The sequence below is a fragment of the Micromys minutus genome (genome assembly GCF_963924665.1).
Source record: "Micromys minutus genome assembly, chromosome: 32".
Classification (NCBI taxonomy): domain Eukaryota; kingdom Metazoa; phylum Chordata; class Mammalia; order Rodentia; family Muridae; genus Micromys; species Micromys minutus.
This window is the reverse complement of record NC_137967.1, coordinates 6,949,628-6,964,799: the sequence shown is the minus strand read 5'-3', so window position 1 is coordinate 6,964,799 and position 15,172 is coordinate 6,949,628. Positions and strand designations below refer to the sequence as shown.

General features: G+C 39.4%; 1 protein-coding gene across 1 annotated transcript in view; it reads left to right on the top strand.

The window, feature by feature from the left end:
* LOC308413593 (vomeronasal type-2 receptor 116-like) overlaps positions 1-15,172 on the top strand; it is a gene marked incomplete at both ends in the record, with an annotated part of 711,488 nt that overhangs the window by 630,800 nt on the left and 65,516 nt on the right. The window lies entirely within an intron of this gene.

Sequence of the window (15,172 nt, the reverse complement as noted above, 5' to 3'; positions counted from 1 at the left end):
CTAGCCTCCAAAACCAATACTATGTGACTGACTCTTACACATAACCAAGTACAGCTGCTGTAGGAGGTACAGCCTTGGCTATCTCTAGAACACAGCTTCTTTGTGCTCTCAGAAAACAATATCCAGATTTCACCTCCATGATACTGGTCTCTTTAATCACCAAGTATTTCTTAGCTCCAGCTAACCAGCATCAATTATCCCAGTAGTCCCTTCCATTCCTGACTCTAAAGCCAGAGCCACGTGGCCAAGCTTTTGGTGCTTGAAGGAATTGGAACGTGGCCTCTGTGTTCTATTTTATTATCACTGGGATTGTTTTTGCACATAGCAATAAAATTATTTAAACCGTGTTACATTGATATTCTTCATGTAAAATTGAATATGTTTAATCTTTGTACTCTGATACGGTTGGACATATTATGTACACCCATGTACCCATGTTAACACAGACAACACAGCTAACCATGTTCTTCATACCTTCTCATTCTATCCTTGTCTACAATAAGGTGAGTTCTCATAAAATGACAGAAATGCTTTGGATCCTGTCAGTCTTCTCAGTACATTTGCATGCTGTTGAATTTATTCGTAAGATGTACCATTTAGATGGTATGAGAGTTTTCTGCCCATGCTTCATCTGTATGACAATATCAAGAGGACGTGAAGAAGTAGGCGGGGCCAGAATCAGCTGGTATTCTGAACCATAAGAACTTCTGTGGCATGCTTCTCTTCCCTAATTCAAAACCAGCTAAGAGCAGTGAAGAGTAATGAAGCATTGAACCATTTTGCAATGCTCACTGTCTGTGGGGTTCTATTTATACTTGTTCTAAAATCACGTGCCTGCTCAAGGGTCTGTTTTTAGCCAAATATTACATGTTCTCTCACAAGCCAGGTCTGTAGAATATCATGTTACCTAACTTAGTTTTTTTTTTTAAAGGAACCAGAATGTCCACTTTATCCATGCATTTCCAAGGGTGGTCGTTTAATCTCTGTGTGGGTTCTGGCCATCCAGGCAGTGCAAGACATTCTCATGGTATGGGCTTAAGTGAAACCAAACATTCATTGGACATTCTCATATGCTCATTTCGAGCATTCACCAGCATAACTAGTAGATGGAGGTTTTATGTTTTTGCTCTGGGGAAAAACCTTATGAATGCAATCAATGTGATAAAGCTTATACACAACAAAGCCATCTCTGAACACATAAAAGAAAGCATACTGGAGAGAAACCTTATAAATATAATCAGTGTGGTAAATCATTTATAGCTCACAGTCATCTTCAGTCTCATGCAAGTATTCATACTGGAGAGAAACCCTACAAATGCTCCCAATGTGAACAATTCTTGTTTCAATACTGTTATCTTTGACTAAATGAAAGAATACATACTGGAGAGAAACCCTGGGAATGTAATCAGTGTAATAAAACCTTTTCACAAAACAGTAGTCTCCAAAAGCATAAAAGAACACATACTGGAGAGAAACCCTACGAATGCAATCACTATGATAAAGTCTTTTCACAATACATTCATCTCCAAAGGCATGCAAGAACACAAACTGGGGAGAAAGTTCATGAATGTCATCAGTATGGTAAAGCCTTTGCATGTCATAGTGCTCTACAAAACCATAAAAGGCATCATACTGGAGAGGAGCCCTATGAATGTAATCACTGTGGTAAAGGCTTTGTACACCACAGTAGTCTCCAAAATCATAAAAGGAATCGTCCAGGAGTGAAGCCCTATGAAGGTATTTAATCTGATGAGGCCTTTTTACATTTCTGTAGTTTCCATCATCATGAAAGTATTCATACTGCAGAGAAACCGTATGAATGGAAGAAATGTGATAAAGCTTTGGCACATTAGTTATCTCTTAATGTAGAAAAGCAGAGATATTAGAAGTTGTTATTAGCAGTGTTATGGAACTGGTGAGAGGACTCAGCCAAAACCAGGCTGACTCCATGTCTGGATACAAACTTCCTGTTTGGCAGAGTGAGCTAAGTTTGTGTTTTCCAGAACTGGAAAAGTGCAAAACAAGCCAGTTCCAGAAAAAGTCTGCCACTCAGGCAGGAGCTGCAAAAGTTGGCCCACCACCTAGTTTAAACCAAGTATAGTTATTTATCAAGAGTTCCCCCACTGGCCCAGAGCCTTAGCCAATCACAAAGGCACCATAATGCTCAAGAAGGAGCCAATCAGTCAAGGCCAAAAAAGGTAAAAGTCAAACACTCCTAACACTATTTAAATTCACCATGAGAGTCTACACCTCTGTCTTCCATCCTGGTATATTGTAGACCCCTGCATGAGGTTTCTCTGCAGAATAAATCCTCATTGCTGTTGCATACTGTTTGAGTCTGGGGTATCATTCTTCATGAATCATGGATCTTTACAGTGACAAAGCCTTTTCACAATATAGTTATGTATGAATACATAAAAGCAAACATATTGGAAAGAAACAAGAAATGTAATCATTGTGGTGAAGGCTTTGCATAATATTATCATATTTGAATCCATAAATGAAATTTTGTGAATGTAATCCATGTGGAAAAGCTTTTGCAAGAATAGAAGGAATAGTTTATTGTATCCAGTGCTGGGAGTAATCATGGTAGACAACCAGGTCCTGCACTCACCATTATAAAACAGGACCTGAGAATGGCAGCGATTTTAGATTTCCCAGCATGAATCTATTTCATGTTATGTGAATGAAGGGTGACCAGATTGGTGGGTAAATTATTTGGGGAGGTTTGTTTCATCCAATGAGTATTCCCTTTCAGCTAGGGGGCACTCCTTTGTAGATATATCCAATCCACTTACACAGGTAATTCAACTCAGAATTGAGAAAAAACCATTGGCTCTAGCTGTGTGGTTGGTCAAACATTTAGTGCCATTCCCTCTGCCAGGAAATCACTGCTCTTATCTCTATTAATTTTATCCTGCAATGTTTTCTGGTCACTAAAAATGTCTGTGTTAATGTTTTTAGAATGCTGTAGATTATTTCTTTTAGGACAATATCTCCTGGTTTTGTTACATAGTTGATAGATGCTTTGATCACCCAGTCTTACCTCTGCTGCCAAGTGCTGGGAAGCCAGACACTATTGTATGTTCTTCTAGGCAGGCCCTTGACTGGCCAGTGTCTTAGTTAGGGTTTTACTGCTGTGAACAGACACAGTGATCAAGGACACTCTTATAAAGGACATTTAATTGTGCTGGCTTACAGGTTCAGAGGTTTAGTCCATCATCATCCAGGTGGGAGCAGGGCAGCATCTAGTCAGGCATGATGGAGGAAGAACTGAGAGTTCTACATCTTCATGTGAAGGCAGATAGTGAAAGACTGAATTCCAGGCAGCTAGGGTGATGGTTTTAAACCCAAACCTACTCCAACAAGGACACAACTACTGATAGAGCCACTCTATGGGCCAAGCTTTTACAAACTATCACATTCTGTTCCTTTCCCCCCTTGGGCTTGTTCAAACACATGAATCTATGGGAGACATATATAGCCATAACATAAAAAGTACATTAAATCAGACTTCCAATGTCCCCATAGTCGATAGGAGATTCAACAATATGAAACTTCCAAAGATCAAAGTCTCTTCTGAGATTCATCCAGTCACTTAACATTTATATCCAGAGGGAACGAGCTGGTCAAACTCCAGACTGTGTATCTCTGTGTCTGATGTCAAAGCAGTCTTCAGCTCTCCAACTCCCTTTTCATCTTTGTTGACTGCAACAGATTTTCTCTTGGGATGGTTCCACTCACTGTTACCAGATTTTCTTAACAAATAGGACACAGCTTAGGCATGTCAAACATCTTGATGTCTTCAAGGAAATGTCTATGTTACAGCTTCTACTTCCAATATATGGGATCCACACATGATTCTCTGGGCCAAAGAGGCAGCATCACCTCTCAGGGATTATTACCAACCCCACATCTAACAGAGAACTTATATCCAAAACTTACCAAAAATTCCAGAAGTTAGACACCAGCGACCATAATAACCCAATTAAAAACGAGGATCAAATGTTTTTGAAAATTGCTCTCTCTAACTCTGTGAAAAATTGATTTGGAATTTTGATGGGGATCATATAGAATCTATAGATTGCTTTTGGTGAGATGGCTATTTTTACTATAATAATCCTTTGCATCCATAAGCATGGGAGATCCTTCCATCTTCTGAGATCTTCTTCAATATATTTCTTCAAAGACCTGAAGTTCTTGTCGTACAAATCCGTCACTTGCTTGGTTAGAGTCACACCAAGATATTTTATATTATATGGGACTATTGGGAAGGGTGTCATTTCCTTACTTTCTTTATCAGCCTGCTTATCCTTTGAGTAGAGGAAAGCTATGGATTTGTTTGAGTTAATTTTTTATCTATGTAATATGCTGAACTTGCTTATCAGGTTTAGGAGTTCTCTGATGGAATTTTGGAGGTCACTTAACTATACTATCATATCATCTGCAAGTAGTGATATTTTGACTTTGTCCTTTCCAATTTGTATCCCTTCGACATCCTTTTGTTGTCTAATTCTCTAGCTAAGATTTCTAGTAGTACATTGAATAAGTAGGGTGAGAGTAGTCAGCCTTATCTAGTCTCTGATTTTAGTGGGATTGCTTCAATTTTTTCTCTATTTTGTTTGAAAATACATAGGATATATACATATATTTTCTATCTGTTTTGTTGTACCTTGCTTTTCTATGTTTAGGTATGGACATTGAATTCTTGACATTGCCAAGACTGTTAACATGAAGGGGTGTTGAATTTTGTCAAATGCTCTCTCAGTATCTAATGAGATTGTCATGTGGATTTTTCTGAGTGTATATAGATGATTACATTGGTTGATATTCTTTTTTTTTACTTTATTAAAAAAAAAGATAAAAGAAAAAAAATTAAACATTTTTGCATAAACGTATACAAATACATTTTTGTCAGTGCTTGGCTTTTGTTTTTCTTTTTTTATGGTTTGATACTCTGCATTAAGGTCTTACTAGTTACAATGAGCAAAAAGTACATATAAAACAGGATGTAACCCGGAATTAGTCAACATTTTCTTGGTGTGTAAGGATTGAGCATAATGTTTTGGTTTTTTGTTTGTTTGTTTGTTTGTTTGTTTTCTTTTTTTCTTGAACTTCACACAGTCTGTGAGTTGTTTCTGGGGCAGTCTGAGCCTCTGGGGTTAGCATCCCACTATCAGTGACTGCATATTATGTCTGTTCTTTTGTGACTGGGTTATCTCACTCAGGATGATATTCTCTAGATGCAATCATTTTCTTAAGAATTTGGTTAAGTCATTGTACATTGGTTGATTTTCATGAGGTTGTTTTCTTTTGGGTTAGTTGAAAGAAGATTACTTTCTTGCTTATTCTAGGGCTTGCTTTCTCTTCTTGTGTTGAAGTTTTCAACCTATTATTCTTTGTAGGGCTGGATTTGTGGAAAGATATTGTGTAAATTTGGTTTTGTTATGGAATATCTTGGGGTTTCCACCAATGTTAATTAAACGTTTTCTTAGACATAGGAGTCTGGGCTGACTTTTGTGGTCTATCTGAATTTAAATGAGGTCTACCCAGTATCTTTTAATGTTCATAGTCACTTTTGAGAAATCTGGTGTAATTCTGATAGGTCTGGCCTTGTATGTTAGTTGTCTTTTTCTCTTACTGCTTTTAATATTCTTTCTTTGTTTTGTTGCTTTGCTCTCATGTGATGTTATATGATTGTTTTGATAGTATGTGATATGAGAAATTTTTTTTCTGGTACAATCTATTCAGAATGCTGTAGGCTTATTTGTAGAGTTTTGTCTTTATAATTTTTCCACTGAAATTTTAAAGGCTCTGCATTCAAATAAAATTTAGTATGCATCCTAATATCTTTATGCACATTAGATCTTCTATAACCAACACAAAAGGGTTACATCTGCAAGTTGATTTCCCGTCAAAGGAGGTCTTAGAATGGTAGTATGAACTCTAGTGTGTCCTACAAATATAGGACATTTTCTTTGACAAATCAGTCTGTAATTTTAGTAATTGATGAAGAACTTCTGACACAGGGGCAATATAAACAGTACTTTATAAAGGTGGCATAATTTGAGCAACATACATATTATTAGTGTAAGGATTTAGGGCTTCTTCAGGAAATCTCTGCAAAGCAAATTCCATAGCCATAATTTTCAGCCATTTGAGCAGATTTAACTGCTACTTGATATGTCTCATAAATCTCTTCAGAATCTACAGAAGCAAAGCCATTAGTAAACCCATATATAAAAATTAGCCTAGCATGCGGAAGAGGGATAGAAGAAATGTCCTTAGGAAACACAATGTGTTGCTCTTTATAAATTGAGCCAATTTATTAGCAGAATAATGATTATCAAATTCACTAACAGTCCTTTACGAAAATGTGGTCCATTCTTATGGGTTTTTTCTAAAACATATATTTGGTCTTTTGTATAGGATGTAACGATAACTTTTGGCCCTTTCCAAAGGTCTGTACTGCTATTTGTTTGTGTGTGTGTGTGTGTGTGTGTGTGTGTGTGTGTTTTAAAAGTTAAACTAATAACAGCTTGGGGATAAGAAACGACAGTTTTCAAGGTGAGGCTTTCAAATATACTCATAAAATAGTTCCTTGCTGCCAAAATACTTTTGTTGGAGTACAATCAGATGGAAAACTAATAATTGTAAAGGTATTGAATAATCTATATAATTTAAATGAGCTCTTTTCAATGCTTTTTGGACTTTTTGCAAACAATCTCTGGCGTCCTTATTAAGTTGTCTTTCAGAGAGGGGATCAGCATCACCCTTAAGAATATCAAACAGAACATGAAATTGTCCAGAGTATATGCACAAACTAGGTCTTACCTAATTAATATTGCCTAACAATTTTTGAAAACCATTTAAGGTCTTTATCTGAGCCAATCTTAACTCAATTTTTTGCCGTCTCATTCCATATCTCAATACTAGATTGTGGGAAGCCAGCAGCAGCATTTTTCTGAGCCATTTGAGTGCATTCTTCCTGATACTTTCATCCCCAAATGAGATAATTTTTTCACCTGTAAGTACAGCCCTACAGAGCTATTGCCAATTAAAGGGCATACAATTCAGAATTACAAAGGATTCAAGCAGAGTCAAAGTAAAAAGCATGTGAGGACCATAGGCAGTAACTGTCTCTTTCAACTGTTTTATGTTTATGTTTTTAACTTCAAGAGGATTGTGTTCTCTAATTGTTCCTGTGGGTTTGAGTATCAATAATGGGGAGGGCTACACCCCCTGAAATGTACTCCAATGTTGTAGATGCAAAATCTTCTAAATTACGATACATAAGGTTATGTTTAGGAGGTCTATCCTTCCTTCTAACTTTGTAATATTCCAGTTTTTTAGATAAGTGTACAATTTCCCTTTCTAATTTAGATTCCTCATCAGAAGAAGACAATGAACTTGTATCAGTATCTTCTCCTGAGTCCTGCATGGACTTCTTGGAACAATCATCTTGTGCTCTTTTGAAACTCCTAGTAATCTCATCCATCTGTTCCTTAATTTTAGCGTGGTTATTTAATAACACATCTTTAACTAGTCAGAAATATTCAGTCCACCAGCATTAATAAACCAATTTCTACTTTAATTCCAGTTCCTTGTTGCTTAAGTAAAATTACTAATTGATCCACCAGCTGTAAACTAGAGCTAGTGATTCCCATAGTCAATACACCTCAGTACCCTTATCTGCTGGTCAGCCTCCAGGGTGATCCTTCAGTGTATTCTTTCTTTGCTGGTCTTGGTGGGACCCGTCTGCACCCTAAACAACTATTCTGAGTCAGGCAAAGGCCTGAGGATGTAAAGAAAGACACTACTTGGGTCATTCTTATGAGGAGAATGCCATTTACATTCTGAATCCAGCTCAATTTATAAGGTACAAAGTAGTGTTTAAATTCCCCAGCTTCTCGGTGGAACAACAACTCCTGGATAGAACCTGTGGCTTCTAGAACAGCTGAAACAGGAACAAGGATATGAGTCTTCAGCTCCTGACTAGGCCAGTCCAAAATACACAACAGGATGTGTTGTTTCTCGTGTCTAGGCATACAAGCAGGCAGTTCAGCTAACCCCTCAAGGAGTGGGCGTTGCCCCAACATTCTAACTACTCTATTAAGGATTCCTTTCTGTTCATTCCTCTACCAAGGAAAGTTCTTACTGTTAGTGTTAATGACTCCATAACGAGAGAGAGAGAGAGAGAGAGAGAGAGAGAGAGAGAGAGAGAGAGAGAGAGAGAGAGAGAGAGAGACTCAGTTAAACCAGATCATAGAGAGAGAAATCTGTTAAGCTGTCTCAAGCAGTACACAGGCCACCATCTTGGACTCACTGTGACTTTGAGTAGTTTATTTAGCCACTCCCAGACACCCCTTCCTCAGAAACCCTCTCCAAGCCTAGGCTTGTCTTGGGCAAGCTGTCAGTGTTGGAACTCAAATCTTTGTCAAAAAGCAGTTGTGCAGCTCTACATCTCTGTCTTTGTCATCCACAGCACACACAAAACTGTCACATTGAATCGGACTAAAGCATCCCATCGGCTGTCCCAGTATCCTGGAATCACTAACATGTTAGAGTGCTGCTGGACTTTAAACATTTCAGGGATGGTGTACATGTGCTTTGACGCCTCCCGTGCTGTGCCTGGCTGCTTGCAGAAGACGGTCTTCTTCTCACGTCCTTTAGATTTAGATGTGGGACTCTTGGGTCCTCACCCCCCGCAATACTTGATTGAACCTCTGAAAGGGTATGTTGTATTCATCATCGTATCTCCGCAGAGCAGTGGAAACCCAAACTGAGACAACCTGTAACCAGATCATCATCAAATTACCCTACATTTTGAAGTTAGAATAGGTCAGCATAGCTGTTCATCTGAAAAAAGAAAAAGAAAAAAATAAAGAATTCACAATGCCTAAAGCTGTACTTTCCTTAAAGTTTCCATATTCTCTGTTTTTTTGTATATTTAAGACTTGTGGCATTGATACATGCATCTGTTAAATCATACATGATGACTAATAGGTATCATTAGCTCCAGAGCAATCTACTTTCACAAAGTCATTTACTTGATTTTCTGCTAAGACCTTATGGTACAAGGTGAACATTCCACAGGGATTTCTGTCTATCATTTTACCATCTGTATATGTTTCTGAATGACTTTGAATTAGAAATGCTTTTAAATATCGCTGCTTTTTACATAGTGACTAGGTTCTGAAGTGCAATTTATTTAACTTAGCATTGGTAGAAATAAGTGAACCTGTTTATGAATGTGTTCCTACTCTCTAAGTAGAATCCCCATGCTTTCTTTGTTGACAAAATATAGAAGCATGGATTAGTAAATGACTCCCACCTTCTTCTTTCCTGCAACAGGAAGGAAATCTCTGTCTCAGCTCTTGTGATGGGTATTCTTGGATATTAAGCCCAACTGGCTACACATGGAATTGACTACAACTGCAAAAGATCGGTACTGTGAGGGATATTTCTTTATTATAGCTTTTAATAATGAAGGTTTTTTTTTTTAAAGTCTGCATTTTTTGAAGTGATAAGAAATACGGTTAATCTAGGCCACAGCTTCTGATGGCTACCCATGTTTACTAAGTCATTGAAGATGGTTATTTGTTCTTTTCTCATGTTCTACCTCTGGCTAGCAAGTACATTTTTTAAACAAACTAGGTTAGAACATACTTCTCTGTAATTCTGATCAAGACTGGAGTCCAGCCAAGACCTCTGGTCACATAGCCTGAGCCACTAGAATATCCTCCATCTGTCCATTTGCAGACAGCCATTGTTGGAGTAATTGGACCACTGCTTGCAAGCCATTCCAATAAATCCACTTTTTAGATACACAGTGATCCATTCTATCAGTTTTGTTTGTTTATTAATACAGCTGTGTTTTTTTTAACCCCTTCCCATCTCGGAAAATGTGCTGGCTAACAATAGTGCTCCACAGAGCTCATCATCTGTTTCCGGCTCTTCTCCCAATGTCTTATAAAGTCTCATTCCTATCAGGTAAGAAGTAGCTGCACTTTACCTGACCCAGCCATGAAACCACAGAACAGAAGTCTTAGTATTCCCTTAAAATCTCTCTTTAATTGTAAATATTCTGGACATCCTTCTTCCGTGGCCAGAATGTTTACTTCACTCAAGTTGAACAATGGGACCTGGAAGCTATCAGCCTTGATTCCAGGAGGAGGAAGGGGAAGGGCTGGAAGAGAGAAGGGCCGGGTGTTAGAGGTTAGACACAAGGACTACTGAACTGCAGATCTCTCCAGATCTGGAAAAGGTCTAGCTCTGGAATGGAAGCCTGGTACAGGAACCACCTTGCCCGTCCCTTCAGAGCATTTGCAGCCTACATTTCTGAAATAGGGTTGGCCCTGGACCGGAAGCCTGGGCCAGGAATCGCTGTATTGTGTCCCTTCATCACACTCTAAACTTAAGGAAGGTATTCCTGTCACTCAAATCTTTCTGGCCAATCAGGACCTCAACCTGACCTGCCAGTCAAAAGTGGAGGAGGGTGCTTCCAGGTGCCCAGTTGTTTATTCCAGGTGGAAGCGAGGTGTCCTGGGTGTTTGTTGTGTCCTGCAGTGTGTGATTACTCCCTTACTCGGTGCAGTAAGGGATCAGAGGAGCTCTGAACTTGCGACATGGTGAGTATATGGCAGCTGCTTCCAGTGGGAATGGCAGGTGGTTGAACATCTGGAGCTAGTGTGGTAAGTCCTCCCTGGGGCTGGGAGGGAACCGCAGCTAGACATGGCTGCCTGTGAGGTTGGTTGTGGTCTTAGCTCCTCCCAGAGCACGGAGGTGACCTCTAGTAACTTTGCTCTGTGGCTGCATCTGCACCAGCATTTGGAGCATGGGCTGGTGTGTTGAATCATCTCGGCAAGATGAGAAACGCGGAAATGCCTGTTTTCTACTGTATCTTCTACAATTTTTGAACTTTAACATTGTGATGTAAGATACACTTGGAGTCAATATGAGAAAGTTGTAAGCATCACCTCTTGTCTTGGGTTGCAGTACAATATTAAGCTGTGCAGCCTTGTTTTAGACTCCTCCGAGTTTAACCCATCGTGTAATAATTTCTGCTGACTTTATACATGTCGCCCCTCTAGGAGTAATGAAAAAGATGAAATTCTTCTTAAGAATCTGACTCAGCATAAGATACAGCTTTTGTGAATCCTCCCCATCCCAACTTCTGCACTTTGACCTTCTAGTTTTCTTGTCCTTTTCATTCTTTGGGATTGTCCACTTAGGACTATGTCCCTGTTGTACTTAAATACTTCTGGGGATACATTTGCTGTGTAAATTTCCCCTCTGCCAAAGTGGCTAGACTTGCAACCCTCTGTCCTCATATTTTGTTCAAACGGTAACCTAGAAATTGAGCATAAAAGAGACGTAAAGATGATAGCATCTTTTGAATGCAAAAAATCTATTCTAGGCTGGATCCTCTTTGAGAATTAAACAGTTCTAGATGCATGCTATTATTAAAGGGATACTTAAAAATTTTTTTTTACATTTAATTAATGTATGAATTAACCGCTGCACATACATCCACAGTCTAGAAGAGGGCATCAGATCCCATCACAGATGCTTGTGAGCTACCATGTGGTTGCTGGGAATTGAACTCAGGACCTGTGGAAGAGTAGCCATTACCCTTAACTGCAGAGTCCTTTTACTATCTCCTTTCTTTTTAAAATTTTTTCATTTACATTTCAAATGTTACACCCTTAATGGGCTTCCCTTATAAAAAGTTCTTCATCCTATCCTCCCGTTACTTTGTTCCTGAGATTGTGATTTTCCCCACCCTTAATCCAGTCCCACTCCCAGTTTTACTAACCTCCACGCCCATCTCTTTTCCCTGGGGCATTAAAATTCTCTAGAGTCTCAATCTCTCTGAGTGAAGCCAGACCACATAATCCTTTTCTACATAATGTGCAAGGGACCTCAGACCAGTCCATGTGTGCTCTAAGTGATATATCTCTTTTTTTTTTTTTGTCCTTTTTTAAAATTCGATTTTTCTCTGTATTTTCATTTTAAATGTTTTCTCCTTTTTTCCTCCTTCCATCCCCACTCCCCTCCCATGAAGGTGCTCCCTCTCCCAACCACCCTCTCCCAACTCAGTGCCTTGGAATTCTCCTACACTTGGAAAATGAACCTTTACTGGACCAAAGTCCTCTCCTCCCATTGATGCCAGAGAATGCCATCCTCTGCTGCATATGCACCTGGAGCCATGGGTTTTTCCATTTGTACTCATGGGTTGGTGATTTAGTCCTTGGGAGCTGTGAAGGATTTGTTTGGTTGATAATTTTGTTCTTCCCATGGGGTTGCAGACCCTTTTAGCTCCTTCAGTCCTTTCTCTAGCTCCTTCATTGGTGTCCGATGTTCAGTCGCATGATTAGCTGTAAGCATCCTCTGTATCAGTATGACTCTGGCAGAGCCTCTCAGAAGGCATCCACAGCTGATTCCTACCAGGAAGCACTACTTGGTATCAGCAGTTGTCTGTGGGTTTAGTGGGTGCATATGGGGTGGATCCCCAGTTAAGCCAGTCTCTTGATGATCCTTTCTTAAATTCATGCTCCTGTATTTGTCTTTTTGTTTCTTTCCATGAGCGTTTTCTTCTCCCTTCTAAGAGTGTCTGGGGCATCCATTATCTGGCCTTACTTTTGAGTTTCTTAAGGTCTGAATTGTATCTTGGGTATTCTGAGCATTTTGGGCTGGCATCCTCTTTTCAGTGAGTACATATCATGAGTGTTCTTTTGTGACTGGGTTACCTCCCTCAGCATGATAGCTTTTAGTTACACACATATGCTTAAGAATTTCATGAGATCTTTGGGGTTTTTTTTGTTGTTTTTGTTATTGTTTTGTTTTGTTTTTTTGTTTTTGTTTTGTTAAAATGTTACTTTTATTTTAGTGCACCCAAGTTAAGTGTATGAAAGTGAAACAAATAAGACAGAATAAATTTATGCAGCATGTAAAGGTGGCAGGCTTTAGAACCATGCTATAGGAAACGGAAGACAATGTGGACGCCCGATTTCACAGAAACTTTGGATCCTAATTAATGCATATGCAAATCCAGTATTCTCTAAAGGATTTGGCATAGATTTTTTTTTCATTTCCAGTCTTTTAAAAGTACAAAGATTTGTTTACAATACAGCTGATTTTTTTAAAAAAAAGATTTATTTATTTTTATCGAATAGACTGTCGCTGTCCTCAGACACACCAGAAGAAAGCATCAGATTCCATTCCAGATGGTTGTGAGCCACCAAGTGGTTGTTGGGATTTAAACTCAGGACCTCTGGAAGAGCAGTCAGTCAGTGTGCTCTTAACCACAGAGCCATCGCTCCAGCCCTATACAGCTGATTTTAAAAGCACTCAATTTAGTACAAACAGTGGGATTAATCCAGCAGCTTGATAAAGGGACCCACAACAAAACTGATCACCAAGGTAATGGTGCACAGCAAGTCGAGGATCCTCAACCTGAAGCAAGAAGAAGGAGTGGAAGGGAAGGGACTGCAAAGTGGGGTTTGTGGGTAGCCTTAGCTTCTGCTTGCCACTTAATTCACAAATTAATAGGCCTTCATGGATAACCCACTCCCTTTATATTTTATACTATGTAATAGGATTATAAGGCCAGGAAATTCCTTTGGGGAAAACCCTTTCATGATTTTAATATCACTTAGTCATTCTTTTTGAAGTGTAAAGTGTCTTAACTGGATTAGGATTACAGACCATTTTAAATACACCATTGCTACTATATGAAAATTATTTATACTATTTATATCTAATAGTCAAAGAATCTTACTAATAAATGCTACAATAGGCATCAGTCTGACATTCTTATTAAGTGATCCCATAGGTCATGGTCAGAGTCTGTTCTGTCTCACAAAATCAGGAACACTGCATCCAGAGCAAATAAATACACACACAGTGCAGACACCTGAGGATCATGCTGGTTCTTCAATCAGCTGTCGCTGCTCAGATGTAGCCTCACTGTGTGAACTGAAGTCAGATCCAAATCTTCATCAAAAGGTGCTAGTGGAAGTGGTCAGATGCCCTCCAACGTAGATCCCTAACCCAACGGCCAGCAGAAGAGACAGGAACAGACATGGAAGGAAAACCTTCAGAAAGTCTGAGAAAATGCACCCTTCATGACGCTTGTATTTCTCACGCTGAGTGTAGCTGTGCACTTCGGGTATTTAAAAAGGAACTCCTTGCAGGGGAATATTTTCTGGCCGACTTGACCAATCCCATAACTAGTCTGAGCTTTTTTTCAAGATACTTAGCTTCTCTTCTTCTCTCACTATGATCTTCCTCAGACAGAGTGCTGTTTTTCTTGCCAAAGCTGTGGGAGTCTATTTCAGTTCTGTTGGTATCTCGTGGTGTCTGGAAGTGAGGTGGGCTATCAGAGTGAGAGCTCTTGGAGCTACTGCATCCAGATTCATGCGCATCCAGTATTATTTTCCATCTCACCAGTATAAATAGAGAAGAGGCCAGTGTGCTTCTATTCCCATTGCTGAAGAGCAGTTCCACCCTTTCAGGTTCTCCTCCCCCCTCTGCTACTTGGCGCCTCAGCCAAGGAGCCCGAGCCCAACTGCAACAGGCTTCAGCCATAGTGCTTGGGTTTAGTGGCTGCATATGGGATGGATTCCCTTGTGAGGCTGTCTGTGTAGACCTTTTCTCAAATCCCTGCTTCTCTATTTGTCCCATCATCTCCTCCCATGAGTATTTGTTCTCCCTCTAATGAGGACTGAGGCAGTGAGCCACCTTCTGGCTTTCCTTCTCTTTAAGCTTCATAAGTTCTGTGAATTGTTTCATGCGTATTCTGACCTTTTGGGGTTTTCTGAGGAACAGCTAGACTAATTTCCAGAGAGGATCTACCAGCTTCCAACCCCTTCAACAGTGGAGGAGTGTTTGTTTTTCTCTACATCCTCACCAGCATGTGCTGTCACTTGAGTTTTTGACCTTAGCCATTCTGACAGGTTACAGGTGGAATCTCAGGTTTGTTTTGATATGCATTTCCCTGATGACTAGGGATGTTGAGCATGTCCTTAGGTGCTTCTCAGCCATCTGCTATTCCTCCGCTTATTTTCATTTAGCTTTGTATCCCATTTTTAATAGGATTATTTGATTCTCTACAGTCTAACTTCTTGAGTTCTTTGTATATGTTGGATACTAGCCCTCTATCAGATGT